At 38.8% G+C, this 27,565-nt stretch overlaps 1 long non-coding RNA gene across 1 annotated transcript in view; it reads right to left on the bottom strand.

The window, feature by feature from the left end:
* LOC135273944 (uncharacterized) overlaps window positions 1-24,739 on the bottom strand; it is a 39,937-nt gene extending 15,198 nt beyond the window's left edge. The window contains exons 1-2 of the long non-coding RNA XR_010341702.1: window positions 24,599-24,739; window positions 22,355-22,474 (exon numbers count right to left, since the gene is read on the bottom strand). This is a non-coding gene — a long non-coding RNA (uncharacterized LOC135273944). The remainder of the gene's footprint in view (window positions 1-22,354; window positions 22,475-24,598) is intronic.
* Window positions 24,740-27,565: the final 2,826 nt, after the last annotated feature.

Raw genomic sequence — 27,565 nt, 5'->3', positions numbered from 1 at the left:
CTTTCTCATATCCCTTTTCTTAAATGACTTTCCCCAGTTCACATAGGATATTTCTTTGCTTACTTGTTTAAAGTTTTTTCACACTAGAAGGTACAACTGCAAACTAGTGCTAAGATTTCTTCTTTACATTTATCTTAATACATATATTTTAACAATTATTTTGTTTGTTTATTTAAGATGGGATCTCGCTCTGTCACCCAGGCAGTGGTGTGATCTGGTTCAGTGGTGTGATCACAGCTCACTGCAGCCTTCAACTCCTGTGCTCAAGCAATCTTCCCACCTGAGCCTCCCGAGTAGCTGAGACCATAGGTGCACACCACCACACCCTACTAAGATTTTGTTTTTAGAGTGGTCTCAACTGTATTCTTGTACTCAATCCAGAACTCTTGTACTCAAGGGCTCCTCCTGCCTCAGCCTCCCGAAATGCTGAGATTATAGGCATGTGCTGCTGTACCCCATTTTACTTTTTAGTTAAAATGAATAAACAGCAATGAAACAAAACAAAATAAAAAATGGGATATATAAAATATTCTGCCACATAAAAGTAGAGGATCATCATAGCATTCCCAAACCAAAGGCTGAACACATTCCAGGAAAGACAGTTCAGTTTTAGGGAGCATTTGCTTAGCAATTTCAGGATACTTAAAAAAATTATGATTTCTTTGAATAAGAGATAGAAGATGTATAGTAAGATAACCGAATGAGAATAAAAAAGAAATGTGAGACTACAATGTAAGGGAACAAGTAAGACCACAACAGACATTGTAATGGCATAAGAAGCAATGAAGAGTGGAATCACCACTGCAGAGAATCAAACCAGTTAAGTAAGATGAGTATAAGGAGCGCTTTAAGAACACAGAGGAAATGGATAAGGAGACTAGAGAATTAGAAGAAACGTAATAGATACAGGAAACAAATAGTAATGGTGTAATATGTGGATAATTGGTGATCCAGAAAGGGAGAGAACAAATGAAACAAAGATGTTTCTGAACAAAAGAATAATCCAGATATGCCTGTGCCTAATGTAAAATTAATGATAAAATGAACAACACCTAAATTGTCTTGGTGACTTTCTTGCCTTTAAAGTTTTATGGAATTGTTCATATTTTGTTTTGAAAACTCTTACTTATCACTGGAATGTAAGCTTCATGGGGGCAGGACACTGTCTTTATTATTTCCCCCATGCCCTCTACACCTTGCACATATTAGGAACTTAATACATATGCACCAAATTAATAGTTCAAAATTCAGTTCAACGTATCTCTAAAGCTTTTTCTAACTTCCTCAGGATTCAACTGTGTCTAATTATATACAGACACACAAATGCACACACACACACACACACACACACACATTTTTGGATGATTATTATATTTGCTGAACTTCAAACTTCTACTCTGTAAATTTAGATTACAGAAAGTCAGTGGAGAAGCATCTATAAATTTTGTGATCCAATAATTCTACACCTAGCCAATTTGTTATTCATAAAGCAGCAGTATGTTATTTTAGGAAATTTGAGGATTCAAAGTGTATACTACACCAATTCTGAAAAAAGTAACTCCAATCAACTGAAATTAAAATATAAGTTAAAAAAAACTTCCTGAAGTGAGAAATCATGGTATGGAAGGGCTGATGATAATAATGAGCCTTGAAACTATTCAATTTAGAACAGGGTACATAAAATTACAATAAACATGGTATATTAGGCCATTCTTGTTTTTCCATAAAGAAATACCTGAGACTGGTTAATTTATAAGAAAAGAGGTTTAATTGGCTTATGGTTCTGTTGGCAGTCCAGGAAGCATGCTGCTGGTATCTGCTCTGCTTCTGAGGAAGCCTCAGGAAGCTTACAACTATGACTGATGGTGAAGCAGGAGCAGGCACATCACATGATGAGAGCAAGAGTAGGAGAGAGAGAGTTGTGTGGGGGAGGTGCCACAACTTTTCAGTGACCAAATCTCATGAGGACTCACTATCATGAAGACAGCACCAAACCATGAGGGATCTGTCCCCATGATCCAAATACCTTCCACCAGGCCCCACCTCCAACACTGGGGATTAAAATTCAACAAGAGATTTGGGTGGGGACAAATATCCAAACTATATCTCATGGTTACATAAAAGATTGCAAAAATCACGTTTTTAAAAACTTCAGGTCAATATCCCTGATGGACATCAATGCAAAAATCTTCAATAAAATACTGGCAAATGAAATCCAGCAGTACATCAAAAAGCTTTTCCAGTATGATCCAGTTGGCTACATCCCCAGGATGCAAGGTTGGTTCAATATATGCAAATCAATAAACATAATTCATTTTGTAAACAAAACTAAAGACAAATACCACATGATTATCTTAAAAGGCACAGAAAAGGCCTTCAATAAAATTCAACATCCCTTCATGTTAAGAAAATTTCAATAAACTAGATATTGATGGAACACACCTACAAATAAGAAGGGCCATTTATGATGAACTCACAGCCAATATCATACTGAATGGAAAAAAGCTGGAAGCATTCCCCTTGAAAACTGGCATAAGACAGAATGCCCTCTCTCACCACTCCTATTCAGCATAGTATTGGAAACTCTGGCCAGGGCAATCAGTCAAGAGAAAGAAATAAAGTTTATTCAAATAGGAAGAGAGGAAATCAAACTGTCTCTGTTTGCAGGTGACATAATCCTATGTCTAGAAAACCCTATCATCTCAGCCTCAAAGCTTCTTAAGCTGATAATCAATGTCAGCAAAGTCTTAGCGTACAAAATCAATGTGCAAAAATCACAAACATTCCTATACACCACAATAGACAAGCAGAAAGCCAAATTATAATAAACTCCTATTCATAATTGCTACAAAGAAAAATACCTAGGAATACATCTAACAAGGGAAATAAAGGACCTCTTCAGGGAGAACTCAAACCACTGCTCAGGAAAATCAGAGAGGACACAAACAAATGGAAAAACATTCCATGCTCATGGATAGGAAGAATCAATATCATGAAAGTGGCCATACTGCCCAAAGCAAGTTATAGATTCAATGCCAATCCCATTAAACTGCCATTAACGTTCTTCACAGAATTACAAATAACTACTTTAAAATTTATATGGAACCAAAAGAGAGTGCATATAGCCAAGACAATCCTAAGCAAAAAGAACAAAGCTGGAGGCATCATGCTACCAACTTCAAACTATATTACAAGTCTACAGTAACCAAAACAGCATGGTACTGGTACCAAAACAGACATATAGACCAATGGAACAAAACAGAGAACTCAAGAATAAGACCGGACATCTGATCTTTGACAAACCTGACAAAAACAAGCAATGGAAAAAGGATTCTCTGCTTAATAAGTGGTGCTGGAAGAACTGGTTAGCCATATGCAGAAAATTGAAACTGAATCTCCCTTCCTTACACTTTATACAAAAATTAACTCAAGATGGATTAAAGACTTAAATGTAAAATCCAAAACTATAAAAACCCTACAAGAAAATCTAGGCAACATCATTCAGCAAATAGGCATGGGCAAAGATTTCATGGTGAAAATGTTAAAAGCAACTGCAACGAAAACAAAAATTGACAATTGGGATCAAACTAAACTGAAGCACTTCTGCACACCAAAAGAAACTATCATCAAAGTGAATAGACAGCCTATAGAATGGGACAAAATTTGTGTAATTTATTCATCTGACAAAGGTCTAATATCCAGAATCTACAAGGTATATATGCAAATTTTAAAGAAAAAAACAAACAACCCCATTAAAACGTAGGCAATGGACATGAACAGACACTTCTCAAAAGAAGACATTTGTGTGGCCAACAAACATATGAAAAAAATTCAACATCACTGATCATCAGAGAAATGCAAATGAAAACCACCATCTCATGCCAGTCAGAATAGCAATGCTGGAGAGGTTGTGGAGACATTGGAATGGTTTTACACTGTTCATGGGAATATAAATTAGTTCAATCATTGTGGAAGTCAGTGTGGTGATTCCTCAAAGACCTAGAATCAGAAATACCATTTAACACAGCAATCCCATTACTGGGTATATAGTCAAAGGAATATAAATCATTCTATTATAAAGATACATGCACACATATGTTTATTGCAGCACTATGCACAATAGCACAGACATGAAATCAACCCAAATGTCCATCAATGATAGACTGGATAAAGAAAATGTAGAACATATACATCACGGAATACTATGTAGCCATAAAAGGGACATAATGATAAAATATGATAATGATAAAACAGCAAAATATGATAAAATATAATAATGATAAAACAGCAACATAATGATAAAATACATAATGCAAAATCTATTTGTGATGTGCAAAGAAAAAACATCTGTGGTGGGAGAATGTTAGTATATTCCTGTGAGTCATTAATCAACCAAAGAGACAAAAGTATGCACTATCCTAGAGAAACTGAATAATATAATTAATAATTAATGAGATTTATTTGATTATGTAACAAATTTTAGTTTTTGCCAAAAAAAACCTTTTTTTTTTTTTTTTGAGACAGAGTTTTGCTCTTGTTGCCCAGGCTGGTGTGCAGTGGCGCGATATTGGCATTGGCTCGGTGCAACCTCTGCCTCCTGGGTTCAAGCGATTCTCCTGCCTCAGCCTCCTGAGTAGCTGGGATTACAGTCGTGTGCCACCACACCTGCCTGATTTTTAATGTCCACAGGACACTAAATGACAAAATCTTAATAAAAAATGACTCACATATATATAATTTTATTTAAAAAATCCATATCTGTACACTAATATAGGTAAAAATAAAGCAAGATGGAGATTGAAGAATTAACAGTACTTTTTCTGGGTGGTGGTATTTCTAGTTATCTATTTTTTTAAATTTATGTGTATTTTCTAACATTTCTACAATGAAGATGTTTGTATAATTTAGAAAAGATAACGGAGAGAGCTGGCGAATCCATGCTAAATGAAGTATTATTAGAAGAGAGATGGACCGTCATAAGAGAGAGGTGATTAGTAGCAAGCAGGAAGTGTGCACAGAGGGAAGAAACCATTAACATGTTTTGGGAAACTTTATTAAGCTACAAGAACTGAGAGAAATCCAAGAAAAACGCATTGTTAGTTCATATATGGAAAACGAAGTTAAAGTGGTATATAACTAGAAGGGAACATCTCATTACAGGCAGCGCGCGTTCCCGGAGCATATTGCAAAGTAAAGAACAGAAAGAGAAATAGATCTCAAAGGACTATAGATATTAAAATTAATGCTAACCGTGGAAGGATTATGTTACTATGCTGTTGATTTTGGAAAGTGAGGGAAATTTTAAGCCTCTTGAAATGATAAAAGACACAGTGGTATATTAACAAGAACCCTGTGGAATTGGCATACGAGTTAAAATTCAAGGTCTGCCTCTTGAACAGCTTGTAACCCCGTTACTTAAAGGTCTCTTACTCTCTGTTTTCTTATTTACAGAATAGAAATGCTTTCTTTGAATGACTATACCATTGAATCATCCAAAAAGCATATATACAAATACATGCATGTACATGTATATGAATATACGTATGTATACACATACATATGTAGCATCAGGCGTAAGTGAACCCTGAGGTGGTTATGAAAAGTTTTCAAAAGAAATTGATCTGGATCTTGAGGGATTAATTTACTAATTAATATGTATTGAATACTTACTACAAGCTGGGCACGGGGGTCACTATAGGAAACAATAGGATCAGTCACCGCCCTCAGGAAGCTTCTATTTCAGTGATGAGTAAGACTTTTAGAGGCAAAGAAGGTGTATCCCTGAGCTAGAGAATAGTGGAAGCTTGACTACATTACATATATCAAATACTGTATGTATAATTATAAAAACCTTACCCCAAATCTGTCTTAATTATTCAGTGAAATCTTTAAATCACCGACTTAACTAGTATAGCAGTTTATGTGCAGAAAAATGTATTTGTTTAACCAACAATGGCATGCTTCTGTAAACTCAGTACCCTGAGAGTCCTTTAAGGATAACGTAGTAAGAGCATGTGTATTATTTCTTTAAGAAACTTGTAATGCAGTAGGAAAGTTAAGACATATGGAGTGATGTCTACAAGGTAGTGCAAAATATTAGGGAAGGGACTAGATTATGTTGGACAGGGAGGCATCATGGGAATTTCATAGAGGGATATTGGCATTCAAACTAGACCTTGCAGTAAAGTCAGAATCTGGACATACTAATCCCTGGGTTGGAGAAGTGTGATAAAGCACACTTCTGAGATATGAAAAAGGCTGTAAAAAGGCCAGAGAAGAAAAATAAGTTATCGATAATCAAATAAGTGGATTTGATTAGACTGATGATAATCACAGCATCATTTTTTTCTTTCTACATAATTTCAAAGATTTTGGTTTGGGAAGCAATAATGCAGGCATATAGAACTGAATAGGTAATTATGGGAAGTTGGTAAAGATAACATTCTTAAGTATTTATTTCTTACTGCCTGTGACCAGCCTTTCTTAAGACGAGTGGGAAATAAGTACCCACATGCTGAGTAAGATGTTCATGAGAATGTCAGGGAGCCTGGTTGTCAACTTTAATTGACAATTGATGTTAAAAAGACAATAAAGTAATTCTCATAATTTAATGGCAAGAGATTGCTATGTAATGCCATAAGAGGAAGAACTAATATATGCAAAGGCCTGTAGAAATGAGGAATATGAACAAAATAATCCCCTTTGTTTCAGGAAAATGTAAAGTAGTGCCCCAGGGACTGTTGGCAAATATTATCATCTTTGAAAGCTACTGCTTAACACAAATTCCGGGAAGCTGGAGGCTTCTGGGTAATGTGAATCACAAGGAAAGAATGCCCCATTTTGTGGCTGAAGCTTTTAAATGGAATACTGGTTGATCTCAGTAAAGAAGGCGGGGGTCAGAGTTAGTTTGGAAGAATTTTCAGCCTGTTGCTGTAGAGGCTGCTGTATAGAGCCCTGACTTTCGTTTGCTTCTTTTTCGGCCTGTCTGATTAGAATGCTCCATGTGAACACCTGCTGTGGGAACCACTCACATCTCTGGGGACATGATTCTTTCCTTCTCCCTAGTATATAGAATTTTAACTGTTAAGAATTTTGATTAAGATGTAGTTAGGCGAGCACAGCAGCTCACACCTGTAATCCTAGTACTTTGGGAGGCCAAGGCTGAGGTGGATGGATTGCTTGAGCCAGGAGTTCAAGACTAGGCTGGGTAACATGATGAAACCCACCTCTACAAAGAATATAAAAATTAGGTTGGGCATGGTGGTGCATGCCTGTAGTCCCAGGTACTTGGGTGCTGAAGTGAGGGGATCGCTTGAATCTAGGAGGCTCAGGTTGCAGTGAGCCGAGATCATGCCACTGCACACCAGCCGGGGCAACAGAGCCGAACCCTGTCTCAAAAAACAAAACAAAACAAAAAACATAGTTTAAGAGGGTTCTACTCATTCTTTTAAATGAATATTTATTAAGCGCTGATTGTATACATGGTTCCTGCCTTTGAGAATTTGTATTTGATTTAGTGGCAATATATACATATTTCATATTTATATATACTGTGCATTTCACTGACTGGATCCTGAAAGAGAGAGATATATAACATAAATATAAGATTTATATTATATATATCCTGATATGTGTGTATATATATCCAAATATATGTATACAATTTATGTGTTTTATATATATATTTTCTTTCAAGTAAAAATTCTGGCCAGTGGTAACTCCTCATTCTACTTTAAAGTAAAGAAATACACACACACACATATATATGTATCAGGATTGATATTTCTTTATATATTTATAAATATTTCTACATATATATATATGGACCTAGTCAGTGAAATGAATAAAAAATGATTATAATGTGATAGGTGGTGAAGTAGTTCTCTATAGTAAATGCTATGGGAAGAGGTTGTATGAACTGCTGTGTGCTGGAGATAGCTTCAAAAAAGATATTACCTGAGTCTCTTTGTGAGGAATAGGAGGTTGATGGTAGGAAAAGGCAGGGTGAAGGGTAGGGGAAGAAAAGCACTTTGAGAGAGGGTAAAAGACTTGGATGGACAAAGGCTTACACTATATAGTCAAGGGATTACAAACAGCTCTGTGGGGTTAGAGCATCAGTGAATGGGAATAATGCAGGACATGAAGCTGGAAAGAATTTGGGACCTGACCAGGACCGGCCTTGTGCTTAGGATGAGGCATTAGCGTTGGCCAGGACTGGGGAGAATGTCATTGAAAGTTTCTACACAGATCTGCACCATGTGAAAATGTACTGAGCAAGAGACTGAAGAGAGGGAGGAGAGTTTGGACAAGTAAAGAAAGAAGGGCTTAACTTGACACTGCATAGCACACAGAGGGTGGGGGAACCTAGCAATGCCAACGATGAAGAATGCGTAGGATTTGGGGAACTAAATTTAAATGGTGTGGGGAGATAAGGTAATTCCCAAGGCTTCTGCTTGAGTGACCAGTGGATAGTGATGGCGCCATTTACTCAAGCAGAAGAGGAAATTAGGTATTTTTCTTTGTCTCTATATGTTGATTTTTATTTTGGTTGTAGTTCCAGAAGCTGATGGAATTCAACAAGCTGATGGGATTCAAAATGGAAAATGTTAAGCCTACCTAAATGGTGGCTGCTCCATTGCTGACAGGGAGAGAGTAGATGGCACATCCATTGCTTTCTCCATTAGCAGCTTGCTTCCTAGACAGACACAAAGTATGCAAGCACAGAATAACAAGGCAAAGTGACAATTAGAGTAGAGATTGCTGAGCTGGAAGAGGAGTTAGCTTCCAACTTTGCTGGGGGTAGCACCTGAGGTGGAATGTTAATAAAGGCTTCCTATAGAAAGGACTCTTGGTTTAGTTAAAATTTTTTGTTTATAATTATTTTTGGTATATAACAGTTGGATATATGGAGTATGTGTGATGTTTTGATATAGGCATACAATGTATGATAAAATAATGACAATTGGGGGATCCATCAGCTCAAGCATAGATAAAACTTGCTTCACGAGCAACCTAAAAGTCCATCAACAGACAAATGGATAAAGAAAATGTGGCACATATACACAGTGAAGTACTATTCAGCCATAAAAAGAATGAAATCCTATAACAACACGAATAGAACTGGAAGGCATTATGTTAAGTAAAATAAGCCAGGCACAGAAAGATGAATTTTACATGTTCTCACTTATATGTAGGAGCTAAAAATTAAAACAAACAAACAAACAAATAATTCATGGAGATAGTAGAATGATGCTTATCAGAGGCTGGGAAGAGTAGCAGGAGTGGAGGATACAGTGAGGTTGGTTAATGGGTACATAAATACAGTTAGAATGAATAAGATCTAGGGTAAGTTGTGGTGGCTCATTCCTATAATCCCAGAACTTTGGGAGGTTGTGGTGGGTGGATCACTTGAGGTTAGGAGTTTGAGACCAGCCTAGTCAACATGGTGAAACCCTGTCTCTACTAAAAATACAAAAAATTAGCTGGGCATGGCAGCCTGCGCCTGTAATCCCAGCTACTTGGGAGGCTGAAGCAAAAGAATCGCTTGAACCTAGGAGGCAGAGGTTGCAGTGAGCTGAGATTGTGCCACTGCACTCCAGCCTGGGTGACAGAGAGAGATTCTGTCTCAAGAAAACCCTCAAGAATGAATAAGATCTAACATTTTGTAGCATAGTAGGGTGACTATTTTTAACATAATTTATTGTACAGCCTGAGCAACATAGTGAGTCCCTGTCTCTACAAAAAATAAAAAAAAAATTAGCTGGGCATGGTGACATGCACCTGTGGTCCCAGCTACTTGGGAGGCCAACGTGGAAGGATCACTTGAACCCAGAGGTTGAGGCTGCAGTGAGCTATGATTATGTCACTGCACTCTGACCTGGGTGACAGAGTGAGACCTTGTCTCAAAAAGAAGAAAGAAAAATATTGTGTATTTAAAAATAACTAAAGAGTGGAACTAGAATGTTCCCAACAGAAAGGGACTCTTGAGCTGAGGCTGAGGGATAAGTGGAAGTTTTGCAGGTGAAAAAGTGAGAAATATACATGTAAAGACATAACATATGAGAAAATACGGCTTATTTAGGCAATGGCAAATGGTTCAGTCTCATTAATACTAACGTGAGAGGGAAAGAATGATGTGAAATGAGGCTAGAAAGGTAATCAGTAGCAGAACAGTAAAGGTAAGAAGTTACCTTTTTTTTTTACTGTATAGTTGATGAGGAGCCATTGGAGAATTTTGAGGAGGATCTTGATAGCTGATCCTATCCCTTGTTCATTCACTCATTCAGCCAGTCACCAAATACGATCTAGGTTCCACTCTGGTAGCAATGTGATAAATGAATAAATAAAAGATATTTGGTAGAGAATACCAGCTGTATTCCCCAAATGTACTTCTGCCTGGACACACAGCTAGACCACCGTCTCAGCCTCTCTTGCAGTTAGGTGTGGTCACGTGACCTTAGTCTAGTCTACGGAATGTGTGCAAAAGTGAGTTGTGCTGTATTCTGTCCAGGCCCATTAAAACCTCACATGTGCTGGGTTTTGTGCTGGGTTTTATGCTGGTTGATTGAGTTGAGTCCTTGGAATCCAAGTCATGGAGATACTAGTACTGCCATCAGAATAGGTCTCCCTACTGTCTTGAAACACATGCTGGATTGTTTTGTGGGTCGGAAGTAAACATTTATGTTTACTCATGTATTGAGTTATCGTGTATTTGGATCTGTTGCCATTGCTCAGCCTATCCTAATAACACAGAGTGACATAAGAAGTTGAGTGAAAACATGAATATCTCAGCTGGGGGCAGTGGAAGTGGGGATAGAGAAGAGGGGGAAGATAATAAATAGCTATTTAGGACATAGAATCAACAGGATCTGAAAGGCGGTTGGCTGTAGTTGGTGAGATTGGAGACCAGGTCCAGCATGACTCCAAGCTTTCTGACTTAGGCAACTAAGTGGACAATGATGGCATCCATGAAGACAGGACATCCCATAAGAAGAACAATTTTGGGAGAAGACATGTTTGGTTTTAAAAATGTTGAGTTTGGGCTGGGCGTGGTGGCTTGCATCTGTAATCCCAGCACTTTGGGAGGCTGAGGTGGGTGAATCACGAAGTCAGGAGATGGAGATCATGCCGGCCAACATGGTGAAACCTCGTCTCTACTAAAAATACAAAAATTAGTTGGGCATGGTGGCACGCACCTGTAATCCCAGCTACTTGGGAAGCTGAGGCAGGAGAATCTCTTGAACCCAGGAGGCAGAGGTTGCAGTGAGCCAAGACTGTGCTATTGTACTCCAGCCTAAGCAACAAGAGTGAAACTCCATCTTAGAAAAAAAATGTTGAGTTTGTTGTGTTAGGATTATGAATATGGCTTAGCGCAGAGGTCTTGGATTGAGATAATATTTGGGAGACAAGGTTACAAAGGTATGAAATCATTCATTTAAGTATGCAAGTAGAGTGCAGAGAGGAGGACAGAAAATAAGCTATAAAACACCATTTTTTTAATTGGTCTTAAAAATTTTTTATTATAAATTATACATGTCCAAACATGAGAGGATGGTGTAATAAACTCCTTATGCACCCATCACCAGGCTTCAACAATTTTGTTTTTTACTAGTTATCTATTGCTCAGAGCAAATCACCTAAAACTTGGTGACTTTATGCAATAAACATTTATTACTGCACACAGTTTTGGTGGGTCATAAATTCAGGAGTGGCTCTGGCTCAGACTGGGACTGTGGTCATCCATCTGAAGGCTTGAGTGGGGCTTGCAGATCTGCTTCCAAGACATTGTTTAAGTGCTTCCTATAGAGAAGTAAGTAGTGGTTCTCAAACTTAATTGTGTATCAAAATTACCTGGATCATCCCCCACTGCCCCTCAGAGATTCTGATTCAGTAGGTTTGGGTTTGGGCCTGAGCATCAGCATTTCTAACACATTCCCAGGAGATGCTGATACTGCTGGTCTTGACACTATACTTTGAGAACCACTAGTTTAGAATAACTAGCTTTTGCCCAGGGATTCACAATTATCACTAAGCATCTAAGTAGAGAGCAAAAACAAAGGCATAAATTCCTTGAGGTCACAAATTGTGTCTTGCTCATCCATGCATCCCCAGCAACCTAACCCCATACAGTGTCTACATAAATGCTTTTTGAATTGAGTTGCATCCGCAGGCAGAAATTTCAATAAAGAGTGGGGATCTTCACTTTCCAATTTCTTGTTATCAACTGGGTCATAGTGGCGTTCATGTTGAAACCATCATGGTCAGCACAGTCACTTCGAGCTGACCCTTGGAATAGTCAAACTGCTGCTGAGACAGGGCGATGAAGCAGGTGATGAGTTTTGGTATTGTTATTTTCTGTGCCTCTTAGAACACTGAACTCTTAGCAACAGAAGCTGAAAAAACCCACTGGCCTAGCAGTGAGGAATGGTAAAGAGAAGGACCTATGAAGTCAGCACACTTGAGTATATAAAAGACATGTACTACAATTAAGTAAAATACTTCAATTACAGTTAATATCTTTATATAAACTTCTTTGTATTTTCAGAAATTGTGGAAATGCTAGTCACATGCTTTCAAATTGCTCTGTGAAAGATTTTGCCATGGATTTAAAATTTTACTTCTAGTAATAAAGTTTCTTTATAACTTTGCTGATATTGGACGTTATTTTTTTATTCTTTATGTTTTAGGGAAATGTTATTTTTATTGCTTTGAGCTGCATTTCTCTGACTCTAGTGAGGTTAAGTAAATCATATATTTATCATCTATTTGCATTTCTTGTGTGACTTGCTTGCTTTAATTTTTTGCTTATTTTCAATGGAGTTGTCTGTCTTTTCCCTACTTGTAATTAGTTTTTCTGAATCATGAGTAGCTATAAATTGTTGGTTGTATGTTTTCTCAGTCTGTTGATTGTCTTGTATCATTTTTATGGTGTTGATCAGTATACATATTTAAATTTTATACAGTCAGTGCCATTATTTTTGTTTTTGGCTTCTGGGTTTTCTGACCCACATGAAACATTTATAAGATTTAAAAAATTCTTTTATATTTTAAACGAATTTTATTTTAACATATTTTGTTCTTTAATCAGTCTGGAATTCATTTTTAGTATGGCATGAGGTAGTGATCTAGTGAATATACATTTTTTTATGATATCATGACTATACTTTCCCCATGAAATGCTACTTTTATAATTTTTTTTTTTTTTTTTTTTTTTTTCAGAATTTGAGTCTCGCACTGTCACCTGGGCTAGATTGCAATGCCGGGATCTCGGCTCACTGCAACCTCTGCCTCCCGGATTCAAGCGATTCCCTTGCCTCAGCCTCCTGAGTAGCTGGGATTACAGGCACCTGCCACCACGCCTGGGTAATTTTTTGTATATTTAGTAGAGATGGGGTTTTGCTACGATGGCCAAGCTGGTCTTGAATTCCTGACCTTGTGATCTGCCCACCTTGGCCTCCCAAAATGCTGGGATTACAGATGGGAGCCACTGTGCCCAGCCTACTTTTATAGTATTTAAATTCTCATATATGTGTAGCATTTTTGGATATTTTGTATCAGTGGGCTAACTCTTTATTCATTAGCTAATACTACATATTTTAACCTTAGCTTTTTGTATTCATCAAGTTTTCCCTTATTGTTATTTAAAAAATTATTGACTTCTCTCATTCATCTTATTTTTTAAAATTAAAATTAATTACTTCATTCATTCATTTGTAGAGTCAGGATTTTGCTTTGTCTCCCAGGCTGAAGTGTTGTGTGCAATTATAGCTCACTGCAGCCTCCAACTCCTGGGTTCAAGCTGTCCTCTTGCCCCAGTCTCCCAAACATCTAGGACTACAGGCATGCTCTACTATGCCAGCTAATTTTTTTTTTTTTTTTTTTTTTGGTAGAGGTAGAGTTGAGGTCTCACTATATTGTACCAGTTGGTCTCAAACTACTGGACCCAAGTGATTCTCCTGCCTCAGCCTCCCAAAAAGCTGGGATTATGGATATGAGTCACCATGCCCAACGCTCATTTTCTTTTATATAAAATTTAGAAGCAGTTTGTTAACTTCCAGAAATGTTTGTGTTGGAATTTCAATTAACTTTTAAAAATGTATATTTCTGGCCGGGCACGGTGGCTCGCGCCTGTAATCCCAGCACTTTGGGAGGCTGAGGCGGGTGGATCACAAGGTCAAGAGATCGAGACCATCCTGGTCAACATGGTGAAACCCTGTCTCTACTAAAAATACAAAAAATTAGCTGGGCATGGTGGCGCGTGCCTGTAATCCCAGCTACTCAGGAGGCTGAGGCAGGAGAATTGCCTGAACCCAGGAGGCGGAGGTTGCGGTGAGCCGAGATCGCGGCATTGCACTCCAGCCTGGGTAACAAGAGTAAAACTCCGTCTCAAAAAAAAAAAGTAAATAAAAATGTATATTTCTGTTTTGCAGTGGGCAGATCTATGCAAACCTATTCTAAAGTTCAAGGAAGCTGAGAGGCTGAAGAAAGAGGCTGACAAATCCAGTTTCTCAGAAAGAAACATTTAATAGGGATTTAGGAACAGAAGCTGAGTCTGGGTCTCAGGCAGGGGCAAGACGAAATGGTGGGTTCTTTGTGCCATTACCCAGGCCCAGGGCTTATATACCATAGGAGGGGGTGGTTTGTAAGAGATAAGTAGTACAATTAAAGTATGGGAACACCAAGGCTGTTTGACCTAAGGGCAGGATTTATAGTAGTAAGCACCTGGTTTTACACAAGGGGCAAAATAGAGAAACTGGAAATGTCAGAGCCCTCTTGGAACTGGGGTTAATCAGAAGCCAACATGGTGGAGTAGCATCTGAAGTTGCTTTACCTGCCACAATTTCTATTTAAAACAATGGTATATTTCATTTATTTAGATTTTCTTTTATGTCATTCATATAATTCTTGAATGTTTCTTCTTGGATTTATTCCAAGTTTTTTGCTTTAGGAATAGTATAGTATCTTTTTTCTTTTAACTTTCTAACTGATTATTACAGACAATTAGATATTCTGTTAAATTTTGTGGTCTTTTACTAGCCATATTTACTCTCTTATGAGTTTCAGAAATTTCTTAGTTGATTCCCCTAATTTGTTACTTTATGTAGACAATCATATTATCTACAAAGAATCATCATATATCTTTTCCTTTCTCATATACATATTTTATTAAAATTTTTTTCCTATCTTATTTAATTTGTTAGCATGGCTAGTAAAACATTTATTGATTGCAGGGATGGCAGGTTTTCTGAAACTTTGTTTTATTTATTTATTTATTTTTGAGACAGGGTCTCACTCTATTACCCAGGCTGGAGTGCAGTGCCATGATTACAGCTCACTGCAGCTGCAACATCCTGTGCTCAAGGGATCCTCCCACCTTAGCTCCCCCAGGTAGCTTGGACTACAGGTGTGCACCACCATGCCTGGTCAGTTTTTGACTTTTGTAGAGTCAGGGTCTCACTATGTTGCCCAGGCTGATTTCCAACTCCTGGCCTCAATCACTCCTCCCACCTCAACCTCCCAAAATGCTGAGATTACTGGTGTGAACCACTGTGTCTGGCCCATATTTTTTTACTTTAATGTGAATTTTAAATTGCTTTTGCATTAAAATGGTACTTTCTATAGGTTTCGGCTATATCCCCTTGTAACTTTTGTTAACTTAAAGAAATGTCCTTTTATTCCTTTTCTAAGTTTTTTTCCCTTTTAAAATTGAGATACGTATTGAAATTTACCAAATGCTTTTAAGCGCTATTAAAATTTGTATGTCTTTTACTCTGGCCTGTTATTGTTATGAATTATGTATATATATCTGTATTCTACATAGAACATATGAAATAAATTCTACATATTTTACTTAGAATATACAGACTAAATTCTACTTTGTCATAGCATTTTATTCTCTTAATATTCTGCTGGATTCAGTTTTTCTTATTCTTTCTTTTTTCTCTTTTTTTGTAACGGAGTTTTGCTCTTGTTGCCTGGTCTGAAGTGCAATGGCACGATCTCAGCTCACCGCAAACTCTGCCTCCTGGGTTGAAGCGATTCTCCCGCCTCAGCCTCCCGAGTAGCTGCGAATACCGGCGCCCGCCACCATGCCTGGCTAACTTTGTATTTTTAGTAGAGATGGGGTTTCTCCATGTTGGTCAGGCTGTTCTCAAGGTCCTGACCTCAGGTGATCCGCCCGTCCTCGGCCTCCCAAAGTGCTGGGATGACATGCGTGAGCCGCGCCTGGCCTAGTTTTTGACTATTTGCAACAGCTCATTAGTGAAATTTGCTTATGAAGTATTAATCACAAATTGATTGACCCAAAGCACTCTCCAGTCCTTGTGTTTGTTCAATCTCAGTTCAGGTTTTTGTGTGCTCTTCTAGTCTTTAGAGTATTTTTCTCTTGCATATGTTTCTATTTTCAAACAATTATGATTTCTAGTCACCGATAAGACTTTCTCCTATTTTCCAGTGCTTGTTGAGCTTATTCTTGTAATATTAAAAATATTTGGAAAGGAGGGTCAGCAGTCCATCTGATCCAATTCCAATATAGTTGCTGCTGTTACTTAAGAAAAATTTTATGCCTGTTTTATAACTTTTTGCCCCATTAAATTATCTTTTTTTGGGACAAATAGTTTTTTATTGTTTTGAGTGTTTTAGAAAGTCAATGATATGATATAAAAGCAACTTTAGGCTGGATTCAGTGGCTGAGACCTGTAATGCCAGCACTTTGAGAGACTGAGGCAGGAGGGGTGCATGAGCCCAAGAGTTTGAGCCTAGGAAACATAGTGAGATCCTGTCTCTACAAAAAATGAACAAAATTAGCTGAGTGTGGTGGCATGCACCTGCAGTCCCAGCTACTTGGCAGTCTGAGATGGGAGGATGGCTTGAGCCTGGGAGGTCAAGGCTGCAGCGAGCTGAGATCTTGCCACTACATCCAGCCTGGGTGACAGAGTGAGACACTGTCGCAAAACAAAACGACAACAAAAAATTGTATCTTCTTTCCAAAAACTACATTTTCTTTGTTTCCTTTCCATGGTCTTATTTTATTGGCTAGAGATTCAGGACCATGTTAAATGTTTATGGGAACAGAGGACATCCTTATTACTAAAGTTCGTAAGACTCAATTTTGTACCATGTATAGAATATTTACTAGTGGTTTTATATATACAATCTTTATCTCATTTGAGTTATATCTTTGTTCCCTTTATTACTAGGTTGCTAAGCAATTTTTTAAAAACTAAGTATCACTGATGAATTATTATCAAATTCCTTTTTGACTTTCATTCAGAAGGTCATTCCTCACCCACCCTGACTTATTGAAATAAATACGTTTCCTAATTGAGGGAGATCACTGTCATCCTCTTCCCCATAGTTTTTTTTCATCTTCCCCTCTTGTCTTTTCAGTGCAGGATGAACAGCAAGACCCTGACAAGAAATAGGGTGTCTTCAGCCAGTGAAGATGAAGTGTGTTTTCTAGTTTTTTTTTTTTTTTTTTTTTGTCTTTCCCATCATGTTAAAAAATTTTCATCACTCTCCAAAAACCCAATCCATCCCCAAAGAAAACAAGGGCCTGCAGAGAGTCAGCCTCCTGGCTAGAGTGCAAGGTACATGCTGTAGCCATCGGACAAAATGAACCCAACTGGGTAACAGGATAGAAACCAAGACCCTGGCTCTTTATCAACTAAATAACCAGGCACAGACATCACAGGTTTTCTCTTTGCCAGTTCAACATGCCAAAAGGGGATGCAGGGGAAGAATTAATTAAGATTCTCACCAGTGTAACTTCTATACTCCCTTCCCATAGTGTGTGATTGCTTTTTGAGTAGGGAAATTGATTCTGAAGTACACCATACTTGGCGTTCTTTAGTGCTTGAATTCTTAGCACTAAGTGTCAGAATTTCCTATGGCCATGGGCAAATGCTTTTTTTGTGGATACTGTTTGGTGAATGTGCCCAACTAATGCCTATGCTCACAATTATTTCCACAAGGAACATCCTGAACCTTTCTAACTAAACACAAGGCTAATAAATTATGTGTGGAAAGCTCTCTCTACTTCTGTTGTCTCTCTTTTTTTAAAGTATGCAGCAGTCACAGAAGTTGAGCCGTCTTTCCATGAATGCATGATTGCAAATGTCTTTCTTAGTATTTAACTATAGGATAAGACAGTGTCCTAAAAAGTAGGCCTTAGAGATGAGCCTATTAGGCTAGGTTCCCAAATTGTGAGAGAGTATTCAGATGTTCTTGCTACCCAACAGCATGAAGGTAGATCTAGGAAAATCTGATATGACTTCTGGGCTGCCACACTCAAGACCTCAAGCATCTTTGCCACTTGGACCAGTGAAGTCTCACAGCCTGCCCTAACCACAGCTCCCTTCTGAGAGGAAAAGCTGCTCACAGTAAGTGGTCAGTTATAGTATTTGTCCCCGTTCCTACTGCCCCATCACTCACATACATAACAAACCAACTTAAGGATGACCCAACAATAGGCTATTTAGTGACCTTCTTCCAAATGCTTTTATTTATTTTATTATTTTTATTTTAGAGGCAGAGTCTTGCTCTGTCACCCAGGCTAGAGTGTAGTGGTGTAATCTCAGCTTACTGCAACCTCTGCCTCCCCGGTTCAAGCAATTCTTGTGCCTCAGCCTCCTGAGTAGCTGGGATTACAGGCGTGCACCACCATGCCACCATAATCGGCTTATTTTTGTATTTTTTAGTAGGGATGGGGTTTCTCCATCTTGGCCAGGCTGGTCTTGAACTCCTGACCTCAAGTGATCTGCCCACCTCAGCTTCCCAAAGTGTTGGGATTACAGGTATGAACCACCGTACCTGGCCCTCCAAATGCCTTTAAATGAATCACATTGCTCTCTCAGTAAGGAAGAATTGGAACACTGAGACACTAAGCCAATTAGGGATCACAGGTGAAGTTGGGGCAGGAGAAATCTTAAGAGACCAAGTAGAAGTTAAAGTTATGAGGGAGAGAAGACTGAGAAAGCAGAGGACAATGGATGGTAAGAAAGAAGAAAACAGATGTGCTGAGAAAAGCAGAGAAGTCCTAAGAAATTAAATGACCTTGGTTCCTATTGGTTCCCAAGCTTCAGTTGTCACGAGGCACCAGGATGTGTTATAGCTTCCTGTCCTTGGAAAGCTATGAGATTCCTATGCATTCTCATAATATTAATCCTTTATATGTGTCAACTTGAGTGTTCTTGCAATCAAAAGACCTGGCCTTAGATATGAGCAATGTGGGAAATCCACATTTAGGCAGATGGTGGAAACTTTAAAACTCTGTCTTTATTGCTAGCCAGTTACTTTTGTTTTCCTCCTCATAGGAAACCATATAGAATTGGAGTGTGAATTTTTTGGTGAAAGATGGGAATGCCCAGAGCTTGAGGATTTAGGGTTTACTAGCAGGACTGAGATCTCTTCGTACTCCTATTCAAGAGGCATGGCTATCTTCCATCACCCCAAAAAGGTTTTAACTAATGCTTTCAAGATATGAGAGATTGGTAATTTACAAATGATGCTGGATAGACTGTCTCCGACATGTCCACGTGCACCTCCAGAACTCTTTATATGAGCGATACTCACTTCTCAGTTCATTTGTTTGGTAAACAAAAGATCAAAGGAAAAATTAATAATAGGAAATGAGGGTTTTGGAGAAATTTCTGAAATCAGCTGAGTGCAGAAAGAGAAATCTTGAATGTGACAGATACCAGCTCAGGAAATTTTCTGAACACTCCAGGGTTGTTATGAACCTGCAGCCATCCTTCAAGGCCCAATACATGGAGTAGCTTTTCTTGAATTGGAAATTGAAGAGTGGATAGGATTTAGATATGCTGACTTGAGAGCAGTGCATCCCTTGTGGAGAAAATAGCATGACTGAAGATGTGAAGAGGATTGAGGCCACATATGTAGAAAACTAAGGACAATTCAGTTTGGCTGGAGTGCTAAGGGTACACACATGGAGGAAGATGCAAGTTGAACCAAAAAGGTAAATTGCGGCTTAACCCCTGTAATGGCCCCTAGGCAGGCAAAGTGAATATCAGAGTTTCATGAGTGAGGGAGGGGGTGATTCATTAGCTGCCCTTAGGATTATTAACTTGGAAACACCGTGTTGTGAGGATTAGCGTGAGGAAGGAGTGGACCTCAGGAGACCTGATGCAAGATAAGAAAATAGGCTGGGTGTATTTTCCTATCTTGCATCAGGCTCATGCCTGTAATCCCCACACTTTAGATGGTTAAGCTGAGAGGATCCCTTGAGTCCAGGAGTTTGAGGCCAGCCTGGCCAATGTTGTGAGATCCCCCCTGCAACTCTATGAAAAAAAATTTTTTTTAAATTAGCTGAGAGTGATGGCACGTGCCTGAAGTCCCAGCTACTTGGGAGCCTGAGGCAGGAGGATGGCTTGAGTTCAGGAAGTTGAGGCTGCAGTGAGCTTTGTTCTTGCCACTGCACTCAGCCTGGGTGACAAGGGAAACCCCATTTCAATCAATCAATAATAATAACAATGTAGAACAGGAAGGGAGCAGATGAAAAAGAAATTAAATTACAGAGAAATGGCTAAAGTAGGCCATGAAAAGAAGCAGTCTGTGTTACCCTTGGAAGTTGCCTGCTTGTGTTGTTGGCAGGATATTGGTGCTTTTAGGAAAGTGACAATGCCAGAGAAGGAGAAGGAGAAGGTAGTGAGGAGGAGGAAGAAACGGGAGGAGAGCTCATTCTTGAATCACTTTAAGAAGCTTCAAAGACTCAATTGATGAGTAAACATCAGATTTAAATACACCCTGTCTCCATTAGGGAGAGACCCAGAAAGATGTGCTATGTCATGGCTAAATTAGGCTGTTTCATGTCTGCACTAGGGGAAGTGTTGGTCCATGTCTGTAACATATATATCACTAAATTCTTCAATGTGTTTGTAATTTGTATAAAAATCTCGAAAAAAACCCTTGTCTTTTATTTTTCCCAAGGGGATTAAGCTACCCTATGGCATATAACCTTGGGTTTTTATTTCATTGTAATAACTTTATAGTCACTTCAAAAGTTCTTGCATATTTCAAATTTATTACTCCAAATTTGAAAGATCTAAGGCTTTCTGTCTTAGCATATTGCATCTCTGATAAGACATTCTTTCCACAAAGACATTTGAAGGATCTCTGGAGGTGACTGATGAAACAAAAATTTTGAGTGGATTTAGTGTTATAATTACTGTTGCAAGTGGGCACTGTGGGGGAAAAACGCCATCAGCAGAGGAAACAATTGTTCCAGAGAATTACATCTGCATTGGATTCTCTGTCGAAAATTTCTCATTAAAAATGTGTTTCTTTAAAAGTAACTCAAAGCAGCTGATGAAATACAAGAGCATGGAAAGTTTCAAATCCCAGTGCAAATTTGGATTCATCAAAGATCATTTGCCAGAGACTTGACTCCATGGCAAAAGAGCTTCTCACCATTTCTCACATCCATTAACTGGGTTTCATACTTAGGCTCAGATGCTGGCAGTTTTATTTCCATAGGTGGATATTTTCCACTTAAACACTTCCTTTTCATAATACATTTGATGTCTCTAGAGCATTAATACTGTTTTGACTTTTCTCTTTAGTGATGACTCTGACTCATGTTTTTTTATTTTGCTTTAAGAGAGGGGGTAAAAAAAGAAAGAAGCCATAGGCAGCTCTACTAAAGAGGTAAAAGATCATTCCACAATGTCTGAACCACCATCAAAGACTAGTGTGTGAGAAATGACAGTTACCGAGATTATTCCCAAATATTCTCTAGTTTTTTGGAAAGATCAGGCCTGCTTGAGAGGCTACTGGGGTAAATTTTACAAAAGAATAAGACTGTAGGAAAATATAGAACTACCATTTGATCTAGCTTTCCCTCTTTTGGGCATAAACCCAGAGGTAATGAAATCACCACCTTTTAAAGATATCTTCACCCTCATGTTCACTGCAGAATTATTTACAATAGGCAAGATATGAAAACAACCTAAGTTTCCATCAGTAGACAAATGAATAAAGAAACTGTGGTATGTACATACAACAGAATATTATTCAGCCCTAAAAAAGAGCAAGCTCTTGCCATTTGCCACAACATGAATGAGCCTAGAGGATATTATGGTAAGTGACATAAGCTAGACACAGAAATACAAATACCACATGATCTCATATGTGGAATATGACCTCACATGTAGAATATGCTCTTACAGGTGGACTCTAAGAACAAAAAATTCACTCTTTGGCACTGAGACTCATGCCTATAATCCCAGCACTTTGGGTGGCTGAGGTGGGAGAATCACCTGAGACTGGCCTGGGCAACATAGTGAGATGTTGTCCTACAAAACAAATTTAAAAGATAGCCAGGCATGATGGCACCCACCTGTGGTCCCAGCTACTCAGGAGGCTGAGATGGGAGGATAGCTTGAGTCCAGGAGGTCGAGGCTGCTGTATGAGTCATGATCATGCCACTACATTTCAACCTGGGTGACAAAGTGAGACTCTGTCTCAATAAGAAAAAATAAAAAAAAAAATAAAATAAATACATTGAAATATATAGTGATAGAGAACAAAACAGTGGTTAGTGAGGCAAGGGTAGGGAGTGAAGAGGAAACGGGGACACGTAGGTCAGAGGATAGAAAGTGGTAGATAAGTAGGATGAATGAGTCTAGAATCTAATCAACAACATGAAGATCTTAGGTATAATTAAGTATTAATTATAATTGTTCTGTGTGTGGAATTCATTGTAAATGAGTAGATTTGAGCTGCTCTTGCCATGGGTAACTATGTGAAATGATGACTATGTTCATTTGCTTCAGTATAATAACCTTTTTACTATCCCTGTATATCCCTTAACATGTTATATACCTTAAATATACATAATAAAATCTATTTTTTAAAAAAATCACAGAAAATAATCTCTTTGAAGCTGGCATTGCTGATGAAAACTAAAGCAATAGATGGAGAAAAGAGGAGGAATAAAGACAATTTGGGCTGATGTTCTCCAGAAGAGGAAAGGGCGGTCACCTTGTCGATGGACTTGTTGAACACCCATTATGTGTGAGGACGGATTACCAAAAGCTACCAAAATCTCTGTCTTGAGGTCATGTACAGTCTATTGAGGGGACAAGGCACATATATACCAAAATGATTTAAATAGCAAGGTAAGAGTAACATGATACTTACCAGTAGCTACCGAGCATCACATAGACATTGCTTATTTAATATGCACCAAATCAGCCCATGAAATAGATGAGTTTGTTGAAATGTATTTGCTGACTGGCAACAATAAAGCCAAAAAAGAAAATATTGGCTTAAACAAGTCAGGAGTTTATTTATGTTATGCTACAAAAAGCCTAGAGTTTGTTGCCCTGGTTGGGGGCACCAGGGAAACAGGCTCCTCTATATTTCTGCTCTACAGTTCTTAGCTCCACAGTCATAGTTGCTGCCCTTTCAAGCATCACATCTGTGTGTAAAGCAGGATGAAGGATGGAGGAATGGGTGTGGGCCACTTATATAAGAAAAGCAATGCTTTCCCAGAAATCCAAGCATCCTTCCTCTTATACACTCTTAGCCAGAACAATGTCAGTAGGCTACCACCAGGAAGCCAGTTGCTTGAGCATTTTAGCTGGGCACATTGTTACCCTGAAAAAAACTGGGGTGCAATAAGAAGGAAAAATGAGAGGAGAACTTACACTGGGTGCCTAAATAGCAATGTCTACCATGGTGGGTTGACTATGCGATTTTACAGATAAGAAACTGAGGCTCAAAGAGTTTTTAAGTGGCTTGCTCAATTCATCATACAACCAGCAAATAGCAAAGCCAGGGTTAAAACCCAGATGTGAGTGAATCCAAAGTTTTTACTCTTAATTCCCATTCATTACTGTCGTGTGGCACTTCAAATGAATGATCTAAATAACTAGATGCTAAATGCAGGGTGGGAGTAGATCAATATGATTTTGATAGGTAGAAAATAGGGAGTAGAATCATTCAGAGAGAAAGAGTTTTCCTACTGTTGGAGGCTTTCAGGGGACAAGAAAAAGTCCAAACTGGTGATCAGAGAGTTATTGTTAGGAGAGAATGGGAGAAAAGCTCAGAAAGAAGTGCTGAGACACCAGGCTTCTGTGATAGCTCCCAAGTACCAAGTCCAAAATGGAATTTCTGATTTCTCTGTTCCCTAATCCATTTTATTCTCGATCTTTTCCCATCTCTGTAAAATGCACATTTATATGCCCAGCTGATTAAGCAGAAAATCTGAAGGTTGACATTTATCCCTCTGTTGCCCTCACTCTCACATCTGCAAGTCCTGAAGCATTTACCTCCAGATTATCTCTCACTTATGTCCCTTCTGTCACTGTCACTGCCCTTTGCTCATCCAGCTTGCCACTAGCTTGTGCTTGAGAATGGAAACAGCCTTCTAATGGGTCTTCTTGCTGCTTCTCTTGTCTCCTTTAGCTAGTTCTCCACTTGGCAATCTTGAATGAACTTTAAATATTGTAAGCCAGATCATAACACAGCATCCACTTAAAACCCTCCTGTGGTTTCCGTTGCACTTGGAAAGGTCCCCAACTATGCCTTTGGCTTAGACGCCAGCTTTGTTACCCCGCACAATCTAATACTTCCTTACCTTTCCAATCCCACCTTTCGCCACATTCACCTTTGCTCACTCTTAGGCTCCAATTACAGTAGCTTCTTTGCAGTTGTCGAAATGTTTCTTCCCCTGCCCAAGATCCTTCTTTACACTTTGAAGTGCTTTACCCCTGGTCATCTCCTGTTTCTTCATATTTATGCTAAACATTGTCTCCTCAGGCAGGGTTCCCCACGTGCTCTCGCTAAAGCCAGTTCCTCTTGTTCTTCTCTAACAGAAACTTCATGATTTCATTCTTTTTCACTTTCAGAGCACTTTCCTACATATGTAATTACACATGTATTTGTTATGTGTTTACCTTTTTCTGGTCTGTCTCCTCCCCTGCCCACTGTTAAGAACAATGAGGGCAGAAACTGTATTTGTTTTGCTACTGCTGTATATCTGGTAACACAGTGCTTGGCACAGAGTAGGTGCTCAATAAATGTTTGAATGAATGAATAAACAACTGACAAGATTGACTTGGGAGTCTCAAATGCCGGTAGAATGTGTTGCACACACAATTAGAAATAAAGCTTGTTAAAGCAATGACAAGAAGGATTCATTTTATTTACGAGAAAAACTCCAAATGGCAGGTCAGGGATGTCTCTATATCAGGCTCCAGGAAGGTCTCTGATAAATTTATGGAAACAATAAGAACTACATGTATTTAATTCTATATTAATTTTATATTAATTTAATTCTATATGCAGGGGGTAGAATTTTGGTGATGACAACTACTTCCTCTTCCCTGGGGCACTGCTGAGAAACATTGCCCAGTGTGGCCCTGGGGAGCAGTTTCTGTTCTTGCCTGGTGTGGATTCCTCTTCTCCCAGATTCTGCTGACCTCCTTCTGACTCTGACGCTGGTCTTTTACCTATGCCGTCTGCTCAGGAATCAGTCACTTCCTTGTTTCAGGGTCTTTATTACTTACTATTTGCAGATGATTCTTGGTGTCTGAAAATGTGGTTGCTCAAATTTCACTTTACATAAGACTGCACCAGTTGATATTTAGAAAAGTTTTACTTCCCTCTCATATATGCTGCAAAAAGCTGCCTGCTCGTTCAATATCTATATCTGAGTTCTTTGCCTCAGTAATAACAATGATGATATCTACACCAATAGTAACATAGTTTCTACTATTTAGTACTTACCGTGTGGCAGGTATTGTGCTACTCTCTTGAGTAATTAACATGGTCTTTGCCACAGGTGAAGATGCTGAGGTATAAAGCATGTATTAAATCGAGTGTGATAACTACTGTAACACACAAAGCCTTATTTCGTTGCTCATGTCCATGTACGTTAGTGGTCCAGGGTGTCTACGCCACATAGTTATTCACTGATTCAGCCTCCTTTCATATGGGTCTCAGAATTCTCCCTTAGGACCTCTGAATCTGGTGGCAGCTATCAAGAGAAAGGAGAGAGGAAGTGGAAATCATAGAGAAGGGTTTAGAACCCAAGCCTAGAAGTGTTATATTCCTTTTGTTCAAATTTCATTGACCAGAAATCAATTACATGTTTCTGTTGAAATGCAGGGGGGCTGGGAAATATAACCTTCTTATACACCAAGGAGGAGAGGAGATAATTTTGGTGAGTATCTAGCCAGTCTCTGCCATACAGAAGTTAAACAACTTGTCATAAAATAAATAAGTGCAGATCTGGGACTCAAATACATAGTGGTTGGACTAGAAACCTAAGCTGTTAGTCACATGTATATCCTCTCTTTCCAGATATATATATATATATATATATACACATTTTAAATATAAACACATTTAAAAAACATTTTTATATATAAAAATATATTTTTAAAGACTGTGCTGCAGCCACATCATGAAGGGAAGTTTATAGTCTGCTCTTTGTCAGGAAGACTCACTACCTAATTAAGGGCCAGGCTGAAAATGTCTTCTTTGGAGAGACAGAAAAATGCATGCTGTGACACTTCCTGTGTGAAGCCAAATAACCTTCCTCTTGATGTAAGCAGCTCAGGGATTCTGTTCCTGCTTAACCGATTCTGGCTAGAGATCATGAGATCACATTAGACTAAGGACTTTGGACTTTATCCTGTGGCCAGCCTACTAATGAAAATCTTAGATGGATGTGTTTAAAATGCAAGTGATAGTCTCTCATTGCTGTATGGGGAGGGCCTCACACCAGTGCAGTGGATATAACTTTGTTCTATAAGTTGAGGTGTGTAAAAAATGTACTTTAAATTTTCCTTTAACTCAAATTACCATATTTTGTTAATTCCAATACATGTTTTTTGTATACTAACATCTCTGAAATCACGATCTAATAATCGGTGGCGTGTTTGAATTGCTATTTGCTGGGTGGCAGTGCTGATATATTTGTCATTATCTATGTATGTGTGAACATGGCCATAAGTATTTTGATATTGTTACCTCTGAGACTGATAAGGCCCTGGGCTACTCAGTGGGCCCTTGGGAGCATAAAAGGTATTCTGTCCCTCCATGTCCTGCTGGGTGGCTGGGTGGCTGGGTAGCTGGGTACTGGTAGAATTCACTGCTCTTGAGTATTCTTAGGCATACAGGAATCTGACTTCTCTTCTGCATCATTTTGGCATGGGGAAACCTAGCTGCTTTGGGCTCCTTAGAACTCACATGGCTACATTTTCTCCTCTGCCATCTTGCAGCCTCCAAGATTTTATCTGGGAAAGGGGCACACATATCTTCAAGCCTGCATGGGGTTTGAGGTGTTTCTCTTCCCATTTTGACAAGGTCAGTGGGCTGGGCCAGGCTGCAGTACCCACTGTTGGGGATCCACCAGTGTCCAACTCTCTCAGCTTGCTTTCCACGTCTCCCTTTCATCCTAATCTGGGCAATGTTTTCTAATATTGAAGGTCAGCTAGACTTTCTCTTACTTTACGTCACAAATTCTTCTACTCCTCAGTGGCCGTGGGCTCTAAAACCCAGGCCAGGAACAGATTTGTGGTTTTCCTTTCTAAGACAG

This window comes from Aotus nancymaae, unplaced genomic scaffold, assembly GCF_030222135.1.
Source record: "Aotus nancymaae isolate 86718 unplaced genomic scaffold, 86718_ANA_hifiasm-v0.15.2.pri h1tg000010l, whole genome shotgun sequence".
In the NCBI taxonomy this organism is placed as follows: Eukaryota; Metazoa; Chordata; class Mammalia; order Primates; family Aotidae; genus Aotus; species Aotus nancymaae.
The sequence above is the reverse complement of the archived record's forward strand: the minus strand, read 5'-3'. Positions and strand labels throughout refer to the sequence as shown.